The sequence below is a fragment of the Macaca mulatta genome, chromosome 16, assembly GCF_049350105.2.
Source record: "Macaca mulatta isolate MMU2019108-1 chromosome 16, T2T-MMU8v2.0, whole genome shotgun sequence".
In the NCBI taxonomy this organism is placed as follows: Eukaryota; Metazoa; Chordata; class Mammalia; order Primates; family Cercopithecidae; genus Macaca; species Macaca mulatta.
Genome location: NC_133421.1, coordinates 78,321,959 through 78,334,054, shown reverse-complemented (window position 1 = coordinate 78,334,054; position 12,096 = coordinate 78,321,959). Strand labels below are relative to the sequence as shown.

General features: G+C 38.0%; 1 long non-coding RNA gene across 1 annotated transcript in view; it reads right to left on the bottom strand.

The window, feature by feature from the left end:
- The window catches only part of LOC144335902 (uncharacterized), a 34,094-nt gene that overhangs the window by 7,719 nt on the left and 14,279 nt on the right, over window positions 1-12,096 (bottom strand). The gene's annotated exons all lie outside the window — the stretch shown is intronic.

Here is a 12,096-nt window from a genome sequence, read left to right as displayed (position 1 = left end):
ATAAATTACCCATTAAAATCGGAGTGTATGTATATCCTTTTGAACTCCATATGCAAGTACATGCACATATATATTGAGAGCTACCATTTTTATTCAAGTGATATCATATTATCAGATGTATTATTCTGTAACTTGCCTTTTACATTTAATAATATAACTTGGAGAACTTTCTAGGTCATCATAAATCTCATTTATAAAAGGTGATGTTATGCTTCGTGATATGACTTTTCCATAATTTCTTTCATTAGTCCATTGATGATGGAAATTTAAGATATTTCTAAATTGTCTTTGCCATTACAAACAACTCTGAAATAAACATTTTTTTGTACTTACATCTTTATAGTACCAGCACTAGTATTTTCTGAGAATAGATTCTTAGGAATGGAATTTCTGATTCCAGACATATGGGCATTTATTTGTCATGCATCACTTAATGACAGAGATATGTTCAAAAACCGCATCGTTAGGTAATTTTGTTACTGTGTGAACATCCAAGAGCGCACTTATACAAACCTAAATGGTATAACCTACTATATACCTAGAATACATGGTATGGCCAATTGCTCCTAGACTACAAACCTGTACAGCATGTTACTGTACTGAATACTGTAGGCAATTTTAACACAATGCTAAGTATTTGTGTATCTAAACATAGAAAAAGTACGGTAAAAATACAGTATTATAATCTGATGGGACCACTGTCATATATGTGATCCTTCATTGACAAAAACATTGTTATGAAACGTGGGACTGTGTGCCTCTCCCTGAGATTATAGCTACATCAGAACAGCCTCATAATGGATCCTATTAATGAATGCAAATTAAAAGAAAGCGGACAGGCAATTTCTCTGTACCCTAGCCCAGATCTACAGATCTTAGAACTGTATAAGGCTTCACACCAACAGAAAACCAAATCCATGCCCAGTTCTTAGTAAGGAACATGTTGGCTTTCAGGAGAGGAAAACTAGGTAGCTTAGTAACAGTTCAATCATTCATCTCAAGGTCTAGTCATTATTACTCAAACTGTCAATCCCTACAATTCTCTAGGGAGAACTGAACTGCCTCAGGTGTGGGTGAATGAATAAATGGTAAAAGGAAAGATGAATAGAAGAATAGATTGATGGAGGGGTGGATGGAGGGAAGGAGGGATGAATGGATGGATGGATGGATGGATGGATGGATGGATGCTTGGGTAGTAGGCAGATAGGTGAATAGGTGAACGGATGTGAGATGACAAAGGCTAGAACTAATAGCAATGCCTTTCATGAAACTTACATTTTTATTTCTAAAGAACTTTGGGTGCTCTCTTTTCTCATTTAATCTTAACTTTTTTATTGTGAAACATAAAGCACAGAGGGAAAAGTGAAGAAGAAATTCACAGCCACCATAAAGCATACACCCATATAACAACGACCAAGATCAAGAAATAGAACTTTCCAAGACTCCAGCACCTCTTTGCTTACCTCTTCCTAATCACAACCCCATCCTTCCCCGATAAGGGAACATTCACCTTTTATGGTAATGACTTACTTGCCTTTTTATGTCATTTTTACTTACTATTTGTTCATCCTTAAAATCTATGCTTTTATTCAGTCTATACTGTTCTTTACATAAGTGGAATCCCAGAGTATGTCATCCTTGTGATTAGCTTATTTCACTCAACATTATATTTGTGAGCTTCATCCACATTTTTTTGAAACAGGATCTCATTCTATCACCCAGGCTGAAGTACAGTGGCATGATCACAGCTCACTGCAACCTCCATCTCCTGGGCTCAATTGATCCTCCTGCCTGAGCCTCCTAAGTAGCTGGGACTACAGACGTGTACCACCGCATCCAGCTAATTTTTAAAATTTGTTTGTAGAGACGGGATCTCACTCTGTTGCCCAGGCCGGTCTCAAATTTCTGGGCTCAAGCAATTCTGCCTTAGCCTCCCAAAGTGCTGGAATTTATAGGCAAGAGCCACCACACCCAGCTGATCCCCATTTTTTAATGTAGCTATAATTTATTAATTTTTATTGCAATAGATACTTTTACTGTATACTATATTGCAATGCATTTTTCCATTCTGTGGTTAATGGATATTTATGTTGTTTTCTCTTCAGGGTTATCATGAATGATACTGCTTTGAAATTATTGTATATAACTGCATGCACTTATTTATGTTAGCTATATATCTAGGAGAGAAATTCCTGGGTCACAGTGCATATGAATCTTCAGCTTCAGTAAAAACTACCAAACCATTTTCCAAAGTGACTGTAACCAATTTATCCTGTAGCTAGCAGTGTGTAAGAGTTCCAGTTACCCAAGGTCCTCCTCACTGCTTGATTTTAATATTAGCCATTCTGGTGGGTGTGTACAGTTACCTCACTGTGTTTTTAACATTCATTTCCCTGCAGGGTAATGAAGTTGAGCCTTTTCATAAGTTTCTTGGCCATCTGTACATCCTCCTTTTGAAGTGCATCTTCAGATCATGTTCATTTTTCAACTAGTCTACCTGGTTTTTTTCCATTTATTTCAATAAAGTTTTTATGTATTCTTATTTTGGTATAAAGTTATGATGGGAATGCATTGGGAGAATGATCTACCTTTCATCATTCTCTGGAGGAGTTTGTGGAAGAGTGGCACTTTTTTCTTAAATTTTTTTGGTGTAATTTGCTAGTGGAACCACGTTGGCCTAGAGCTTCCTTAGAATGAAGATTTTTACTTATGGATCAATGGCTTCACTAAGAGCATTCAGGTTGTCTATTTTTTCTTGTGTTAGTTTGGGTAAGTTGCTTTATCAAGAGATTTTGGTTTTTTTAATCTAAACAATGAAATTTATTTGAGCCTGTATCAGTTTGCTAGGGCTACTGTAACAAAATACCACAGACTAGGTGGCTTAAACAACAGAAATTTTCTCTGAGTCTGTCGCTTGCCTCTTCAGGTTCTGGAGCCTGGAAGTCCAAGATCAAGGGGTTGGCAGGTTTGATTTCTCCTGAGGTCTCTCTCTTTGACTTGCGGAGGGTGGCCTTTTTTTTTTTTTTTTTTTTTTTTTTTTCCTTGAGACTGAGTCTCACTCTGCTGTCCAGGCTGGAATGCAGTGGCGCAATCTCAGCTCACTGCAATCTCCACCTCTGGGTTCAAGGGATTCTCCTGCTTTGGCCTCCCAAGTAGCTGGGATTACAAGCACCCACCACTATGCCTGGCTAATTTTTGTATTTTTAGTAGAGACAGGGTTTCATCATGTTGGTTAGGATAGTCTTGAACTCCTGACCTTAAATGATCTGCCTGCCTTGGCCTCCCAAAGTGCTGGGATTATAGGCATCAACCACTGCACCCAACTGGGCTGCCTTCTTATTATGTCTTCACATGGCCTGGTCTCTGCACACATTCTTAGTTGCTCTTTCTCTTCTCATAAGGACACCAGTCATATCGGACTAGGGCCCCATCCCTACAACCTCATTTAGCCTTAATTACCTCTTAAAGGTCCTATTTCCAAATACAGTCACATTCGACGTTAGGACTTCAACGCACACATTTGGGGGTAGGGAATACAATTCACTTTAGAACACCATTTATAAAATGACCTCTTATCTTTTTAATATCCGTAGGATTAGTGTTGCTATCTTCCTTTTCATTTTAGGTAATCATTTGTGCCTACTTTCCTTCTTTGTCTTCTTTTAAAATCATTTTGATATCTTTTTAATGTCTGAAAGGTCTGTGGTGGAGTCTCTATTTTTATTTCAGACATTAGTCTTTTGTGCATTCTTTATTTTTTAAAAAATTAGTCTTATGAGAAGTTTATCAATTATTTTAGTATTTTCAAAAGGCCAAATTTTAGCTTTGATGTTTGCTTTCTACTTCATTATTGTCTGTTGTAATATTTATTTCTTTTCTTCTGCCTCCTTGAAGTTTACTTTGCCATTTTCTTCCTAACTTATTGGAGTGGATGCTTGGTGTATTAATTCGTTTTCACACTGCTATAAAGAACTATCCAAGACTAGGTAATTTATAAACAAAAGGGGTTTAATTGATTCGCATTCCATGTGGCTGAGGAGGCGTCAGGAAACTTACAATCATGGCAGAAGGGGAAGCAAGGCATGTCTTACATGGTGGCAAGAGAGAGAGAAAGAGAAGGGGGAAGTGCTAGACACTTATCAAACAACCAGATCTCATGAGAACTCACTTACTATCATGAGAACAGCATGGGGGAAACCACACACATATTCCAATCACCTCCAACCAGGTCCCTCCATCAACATATGGGGATTACAATTCAAGATGAGATTTGGGTGGGGACACAGAGCCAAACCATATCACTTGGCTAATTAATTTTCAACACTTTTTTTCTTTTTCAATATATGTACTTAGGGCATTTCCCCTTAAGTACTTATTTACCAGGAAGTCTTGACATCTAATATTTGTAATATCATTCAATTCAAATTTTTTTTCAGTTTCCATTATAATTGGCTCTTTGCCTCACGGTTTATTTAGAAGTGTATTTCTTAATATTTTTATTGATTTTTTCTTTTTAAATCAATTTAATTTAGGTATAAATTACATACATTATATACATTTATACATATTTATGCAGTTTCATGAGTTTTGAAAAACATAAACATTTGTGTAACCATGACCACGATTAATATACTGAACATATTTTCACTCCAAAAAAAGTTCTCCAACTCTGCTTTTAACCACAACCACTAAACTGCTGTCACTGCAAACTAGTTTTGTTGGCTGTACAATTTTGTATAGATAGAATCATACATTATTTACTCTACCCTCTTTGATCATCATAATGATTTTGAGACATAGTCATGATGTTGCATGTATCAGTAGCTTTTTGCTTTTTATTGCTGAAGAAGTGTTCCATTGCATGAATATATCACGATTTGTTTATCCATTCACTGTTTGATGAATATCTGAATTGTCTCCAGTTTTTTTGTTATTACAAATAAAACTACAATAAACATTTATATATAATTATTTTGCAGACGTGTTTTCGTTTATCTTACATACAACATAGTAATGAAATTTCTGAATCATACAGTAAATATGTAAACGTTATAAGAAATTGCCCAATTTTTTTCTAAAGTGGTTCTACAACTTTAGAACCACTTTGCAGTTCTACAATTCTCAGCAGTAATAAATGAGGTGCTAGTTTTCTTTCTTTTTTTTTTTTTTTTTTTTTGAGATAGAGTTTTGCTCTTGTTGCCCAGGCTGGAGCGCAATGGTGCAATCTCGGCTCACTGCAGCCTCTGCCTCTTGGGTTCAAGTGATTCTCCTGCCTCAGTCTCTGGTTGGGGTTCGATCAGGCTGGTGGGGGAAAATATTAGAGATAGTTGTAGAGACAGACACAAATCTTCTTGGAAGGCCGAGAAGTTTGTATAACTTCTATAAAGATCTGGCTGAAGGCGGCCTGGTCTCTTTATCTTTAGTTAAACAAAATTAAAGTAGTAGCAAAGGAAGGCAGAGTACTTTACCTAGCCAACTTGTTTACTCATATGATCTTAAGACTAACCTTTATGGTACCACAGGTGCTTAAGTGCTTTTTACTTAGGAAGTCCACAATGTCAATTACCCTCTAATGGTGTTAACTCAAGCCTTTATTAATTAATCTTACCGAATAAATGCAAGTCTCACTAGCTGATCAGGGCCAAGTCACAACTGTTTACAGGACTCAGCAGGGAGTCTGTACAGCAGCTGAGACACACTCAGCTGCACAGGCAAAGCAGAATATCTGTGTGTCAGTGTACGTTATTCATCCGTTGCCAGATCAGGGGTCTGCAAGGGACAGAGCCCCTGCAGCTGGCGGCCCCGTGAGAGGTGCACTGCCACAGTTGGTGCCCCGTGTGGGGAACTGTGTGATGAGCACTGCCACATCCTCCCAAATACCTGGTATTACAGGCATGTGCCACCATGCGGGGCTAATTTTTTGTATTTAGTAGAGACAGGGTTTCACCATGTTGGTCAGGCTGGTCCACAACGCCTGACCTCAGGTGATCCATACACCTCAGCCTCCCAAAGTGCTGGGATTACAGGTGTGAGCCACCACTCTCAGCCTGGTTATAGTTTTTCTACATCCTCACCAACACAGGCTACTGCTAACCTTTTACATTTTGACTATCCTAGTGATTGTAATTTGTATCTATCTTATGACTAATAATGTACAGCATCATTCCATGTGCTTCTTGGCCATTAAGATACTTTTGTGAAGTATCCATTCAAATCTTTTGCTCATTTTTTATTGGGTTTTTGTTATCCTCTTGCCATTCAGCTGCAAGAGTTATTTATACATTCTGGACGCAAATCATTTGTCATATATATGTATTGCAAATATTTTGTCTGAGTCTGTGGCTTACTTCTTTGATTCTTAACAGTGTCTTTCGAAAAGCAAAGTTTTAAATTCAATGAAGTCCAATTATGATTACTGACTGTTATGATTAATGACTTTTTGTGATCTGCATAAGAAAAGCACTTAAGCACCTGTGGTACCATAAAGGTTAGTCTTAAGATCATATGAGTAAACAAGTTGGCTAGGTAAAGTACTCTGCCTTCCTTTGCTACTACTTTAATTTTGTTTAACTAAAGATAAAGAGACCAGGCCGCCTTCAGCCAGATCTTTATAGAAGTTTCTTCTCCAAAGGCCATGAAGACTTTTCTCCTCTGTTTTTTTCTAATTTTTTAAATAATGTTAACTTTTTCATTTAGATCTAAAATCTATTTTAAGTTCATTTTTATGTATAATGTACAGGTTGAAGTTCACTTTTTGCATACAGATGCCTAGTTACTCCAGGACCATTTGTTGTTACTGATTTTCAAATTTATTAAATTTGTTTAGAAATCAAACACTATATGATTTGCAACATGAAATCTGGTGAGACTTCCTTTATGTTTCAGCATATAGCTAATTTTTATTGTACTTGAAATTAAGAGCTCTTCTCCAGTTGTTGGTTGCAATACTCTCTACATGTCCTTAGATCAAATTTGTTGATTGCATTATTCAAGTTTTGTGTATTATTGCTGTTTTATATCTACTTATTTTATCAGCCACTGACAAGTGTGATAAAAATCTGTCAATATGACTATGATTCTATTCATTTCTGCCTTTTTGATTCCATATTACTGGATCTATACAAATGGAGAATTTTTATACCTTCTTGGTAAATGGATCTTTCTGGCATTATGAAATGTTCTCTTTATCTCTACCACTCCTTTTGCATTAAAAACAGCATTTTTAATCTTAACATAGCTACATCAAATTTCTTTTGGTTAGAGTTTTCATAGTGTATCTTTTTTTTCACCTTTTTATTCCAATCTTTCCACATTCTTATGTTCTTGATATGTCTCTTGTAACCAACATGGGTCTTCTTTCATTCCAATTTAGCAATTTGTGTCTTTTGAGAATATAGTCCATTTGCATTTGACATAAATACTGATATGTCTAGGAAGCTGCATTAGTTTGCTAGGGCTGCCACAACAAAATACCACAGACCTGACAGCTTAAACAGCACATACTTGTTTTCTCATAGTTCTGGAGGCTAGAAGTCTAAATCAAGGTGTCAGCTGGGCTGGTTTCTTCTGAGGCATCTCTCCCTAACTTGTAAATGGCTGTCTTTTCCCTCTGTCTGTACATGATCTCTTCTCTGTGTCTCTGTATCCCAATGTTCTCTTCTTATAGAGAGACCAGTCATTTTGGATCTCATTTACCTTAATGATCACATTTAACCTTGATTACTTCTATAAAGGCACTATTTCCAAATAATAGTCACATTCTTAGGTATTGGGGGTTAGAACTTCAACATATGAATTTGGAGGAGAGAAGGGGACATAATTCATTAGTAAGTATATCATCAAGCAGATAAAACTACCATCTATCATGTGTTTTCTATTTGTTCCATCTGTTCTTTGTTCCTTTTTTGTCTTTTCTCATCTTGTTTCAGATTGATTTTTTTTATTATTACATCTTTTCTCTATTAGCATGAAAATTGTACATGCATTAACCATTCTTTTAGTGCTACCTGGAAATTATAACACACATCCTTGGCTTATCAAAGCAGGACATTAATTGTTGTCTTTACCTACTCTCCAGACAAAAACCTTAGAACACTTTAACTCCATTCACTCCATTCTTATTTATGTTTAAATTAGCCTACATTTTAAATCTATTTTAAATCCTACAATGTGTTATTATTATTGCTTATATAATCAATATTAATTTAAATTCATTCACATCATCCCCTAAAAACAAAAGTTCTTACTTTATTTATCTTTCTTTTTGTTGTTGTTCATGAAGTAAAACAATATTTCATTTGTCTCTTATGCTATCCTTCCTTGTGCAACATATAAAAACAGATATGTTCATCCTCTGGTGACGTAAGTGGAAGAATGACTAAAATTCCCAACTCTTTTTTTTTTTTTTTTTTTTTTTTGAGAGCGAGTCTCGCTCTGTCGCCCAGGCTGGAGTGCAGTGGCGCGATCTCGGCTCACTGCAAGCTCCGCCTCCTGGATTCACGCCATTCTCCTGCCTCAGCCTCCCGAGTAGCGGGGACTACAGGTGCCCGCCACCTCGCCCGGCTAGTTTTTTGTACTTTTTAGTAGAGACGGGGTTTCACCGTGTTAACCAGGATGGTCTCCATCTCCTGACCTCGTGATCCGCCCGTCTCGGCCTCCCAAAATTCCCAACTCTATTTTACAGAGTCCTAAGAGAGGAAACTACAGAAGTCAGATGAAACTTCAATATCAAGAAGTTTGGAAAGAGGTAAATATAATAATACCCCATAAAGACATAACTTCTGCCAAACTGGATGGCATCGGTTTATTTCTGTGATGTTTATTTTGTTTTGTTGAAGAGCAAACTAGATGGGAAAAAAGCAAAGCTTAGAGAAAGGATGAGAGAAACATGCAAGGATTGAGAGAGTGTCTAGAGATGGAAAGAGGAGCTCCATGGAGACCTCCCAAGAGAGTGACCTGGGTTGCATAATAGCAACCAACGTGAGTTGGAACTCAGAAACTGGTAGATGTTTGTCATTCCCAACCATAGGTTCCTGGATTAAAGGAGCCCAGAAAATCACAGCAGAAGCCCAGATATCACACAAATGACAGCAGAGCAGGCATCCTCCATATTTATGAACTTCCTAGTAACACGATTCAGCTTAGAGAGCTGTAAATATTGTCAGTGCCTGCTCTTGGGCTTGTGAAAACCTGTCTGGAGCTTTGCAACTTGTGAATATTCAGACTCAATTAACGGAAATGAGCTATGTGTTTAGGGTGAAAATATACTTTCCTTTGCCAGCTCCGAACCATGTGTCTTGCGTTTTGAGATGATTCCAGTTGCGATGTTGACAGGTGCAGACTAACTACTCTTTCCACAACGAGCAGTCAGAAACATTTTCCTGGTGGCCATGCTGCAAGTCTTGTGTATTAAAACCAGAACTTCAGGTTTGCTAAATCAGCACGCTCAACATAAGGTATGTTAGAGACATAACTTCTGAGGTGAAGGGAATGATGGTAAATCTACATCAGATTTGCCTCTGGAGTTGTTTCCATATTCAGAAATAAGGACAAAGAAAAGATCTACTTAAAGATAGCTAAAATGAGGAAATTTTCAGAAAATTGACCCTATTTATATGATTGTTATTATAAGTTAACATTCATTCTGCTTGCCCCAGGCCAGGCAGTCATCATACTTAGCTCTTAGTATGCATTATATTATCTTATTTAAACCTTACAGCAATCCTACCATATAGACACTACTGTTACTCCCATTGCAATAATTGGCAAGGGTTAGTAGCTTGCCCAGGTCAACTATACTGAAGTGCCAGATCCAGGAATCAAATGTGGCTTTCTTACTCTAAAGATAATGTCCTTAACAACTCCAATAAACTACGCATTAAAATGAGCTTACCACCAGTATTGTATCAACAATCGAGTTAATCACCATTACTATATATCATCTCACTATAAACTTGCATATAAACGCATCTGTGCTGGATCTAATCACCAAATGTCTGATTCACCAACGTGGTTTGTATCCAACTTCATGTGCCCCCTGAACTCAGTTGCATATATGTGGGCAACAGTATAAGCCACATTTTCAAAACCATGACACAGCAAAGTTCTCAGGTGTGCTTCATTATCCTCCTTCCTTCTCCTCTAGCTCTGAATCTTCCACCTCTCCCAGTTCCATACTTCTTTGCCACAGGCTGAGTGAACCAGAATAGAGAAGTACAAGTACAAGGAAGAGCATTTAGGAGAATGAGCACATCATTAAAACAGGTGCAGCATGGAAAAAGAGTGGAAACGTACATAGATCTGCACAAATTGCATGGCAATTCATCTGAGACATTATATTTTGTAGCAAGGTGATATTTTTCAAATATGTATCTATGTTATCTCTTGTTTTGGCCTTTTCTCCATTTTTAACAGCAAAGTTATTTTATGCTTATTGGTTAGGGCATAAGGTTGAGCTTAAAGAAGGAAACAGAAACAAACAATATTTTTCCTGGCTCCACTGTTTTAAAAGCCTATGATGTTAGGAGTCTGGAAAGGATTCTTACCCTAGACAAAATATTTCTTGGAAAACATCTTGAGTAAGAGGAAGGCCATGTATGAACCATATAGACAAGAACAAGGAAGACTCTGTGGTGACATGCTTGGGCCAACGAGGAAGGACCAAATTGGGCGGCAGATGTCTTACCCAATGCCCATACAACCAGATTATATTAAAGAGTAGATAAACCCATGGGACATCCAGTTCCCCTGAATTTAAATACAGTGCTAGGGCAGGAAGAACCCTCAAATTAACTGAGATTACATTTTTCCACCCTAGAGAAATAGGAGCTTGAAATATAAATTAGATTGAATTTCAAAAATACATTATAAGTTGTTTTTCTCATACACTCAAGCTTCTGAATGAAGATTCGTACCTATGACAATTTATACAATTGAATGCAAATCAGGAGAGCGTTCATAGCTGACTTCCATCCAAAGGGAATCTTGGGAAAGGACAGAAAGGAAGAGGTTACCGGCCACAAGTTTGGGAGATTTCTGGACAGCAAAAGGGACAGGCCATGCTTCATTGCCAAGTCAACTCATATGAAAGGACAATTTGTCTCTTTGTAGACATCCCAGAGCGGGGACGTTAAACAATTTTGAAACACTTCTTCTTGGAAAAAGAGCCAAGATGTTACATAAAGTTAAAAAACAGGTTTGCAGCCCAAGGCCCAAGACTAACACTGAACTCTCCAAATGTATTAGGAATCTTGTTTCCCTGAGAAGGGAGAGCTAAGCCTTTGTGCCCTGTGGACATGAGGCCATTGGTTGCTTTTCTCTTTGAGAGGAGCTCGATATGCTCCCTTTTTAGCTAACAAAGAAAGGGAGAAATCCAAGGACACATCTGTGCTGAATCTAATCGCCAAATGTCCGGTTTCACCAATGTGGGTTTGTATCCAACTTCACGTGCACCCTGAACTCAGTTGATGCCTTGGAGACAGGTCAGGGGAATAAAAAGCAAGAGAGGTGCAGTCCACAAAAATAAGAGGCCCTTGACCTTTCTATTCAAAGCACACTCCAGGGGTCATCAGGAGCAGCATTGCCTGGGAGCTTGTTAGAAATGCTGGATCTCTGGTTCCAACCCATATCTCCTTAATCCTGGTTTTCACACAGGATCCCTTGGTGATTCGGAAAGCTTATTAAAGTGTGAGAAGCACTTGTCTAGGAAGCCAGCCTCAAGCTTCTGGAAAAAAACGAGACTCCTAGCTGCTCCAGTAGGAAGGATTCCTCATTCTGGGAGGTCTTGCAGTCATAAGACTGGCATGGAGAAGACGACCGTTCCTGGAATTAGTCTGCCTGAGTTCAAAGCCTGGCTACTTTATTAGTTCTGGAGCCTTAAGCAACACGCTCTCTGGACCTCAATTTCCTAATCCGTGAAATGGGGACAAAAATGATAATACCAGCCAGGCGTGGTGGCTCACGCCTGTGATTCCAGCACTTTGGGAGGCCAAGGTGGGAGGATCGCTTGAGGTCAGGAGTTCAAGACCAGCCAACACAGTGAAACCCCATCTCTACTAAAAATACAAAAATTAGCCAGGAGTGGTGGCATGCACCTGT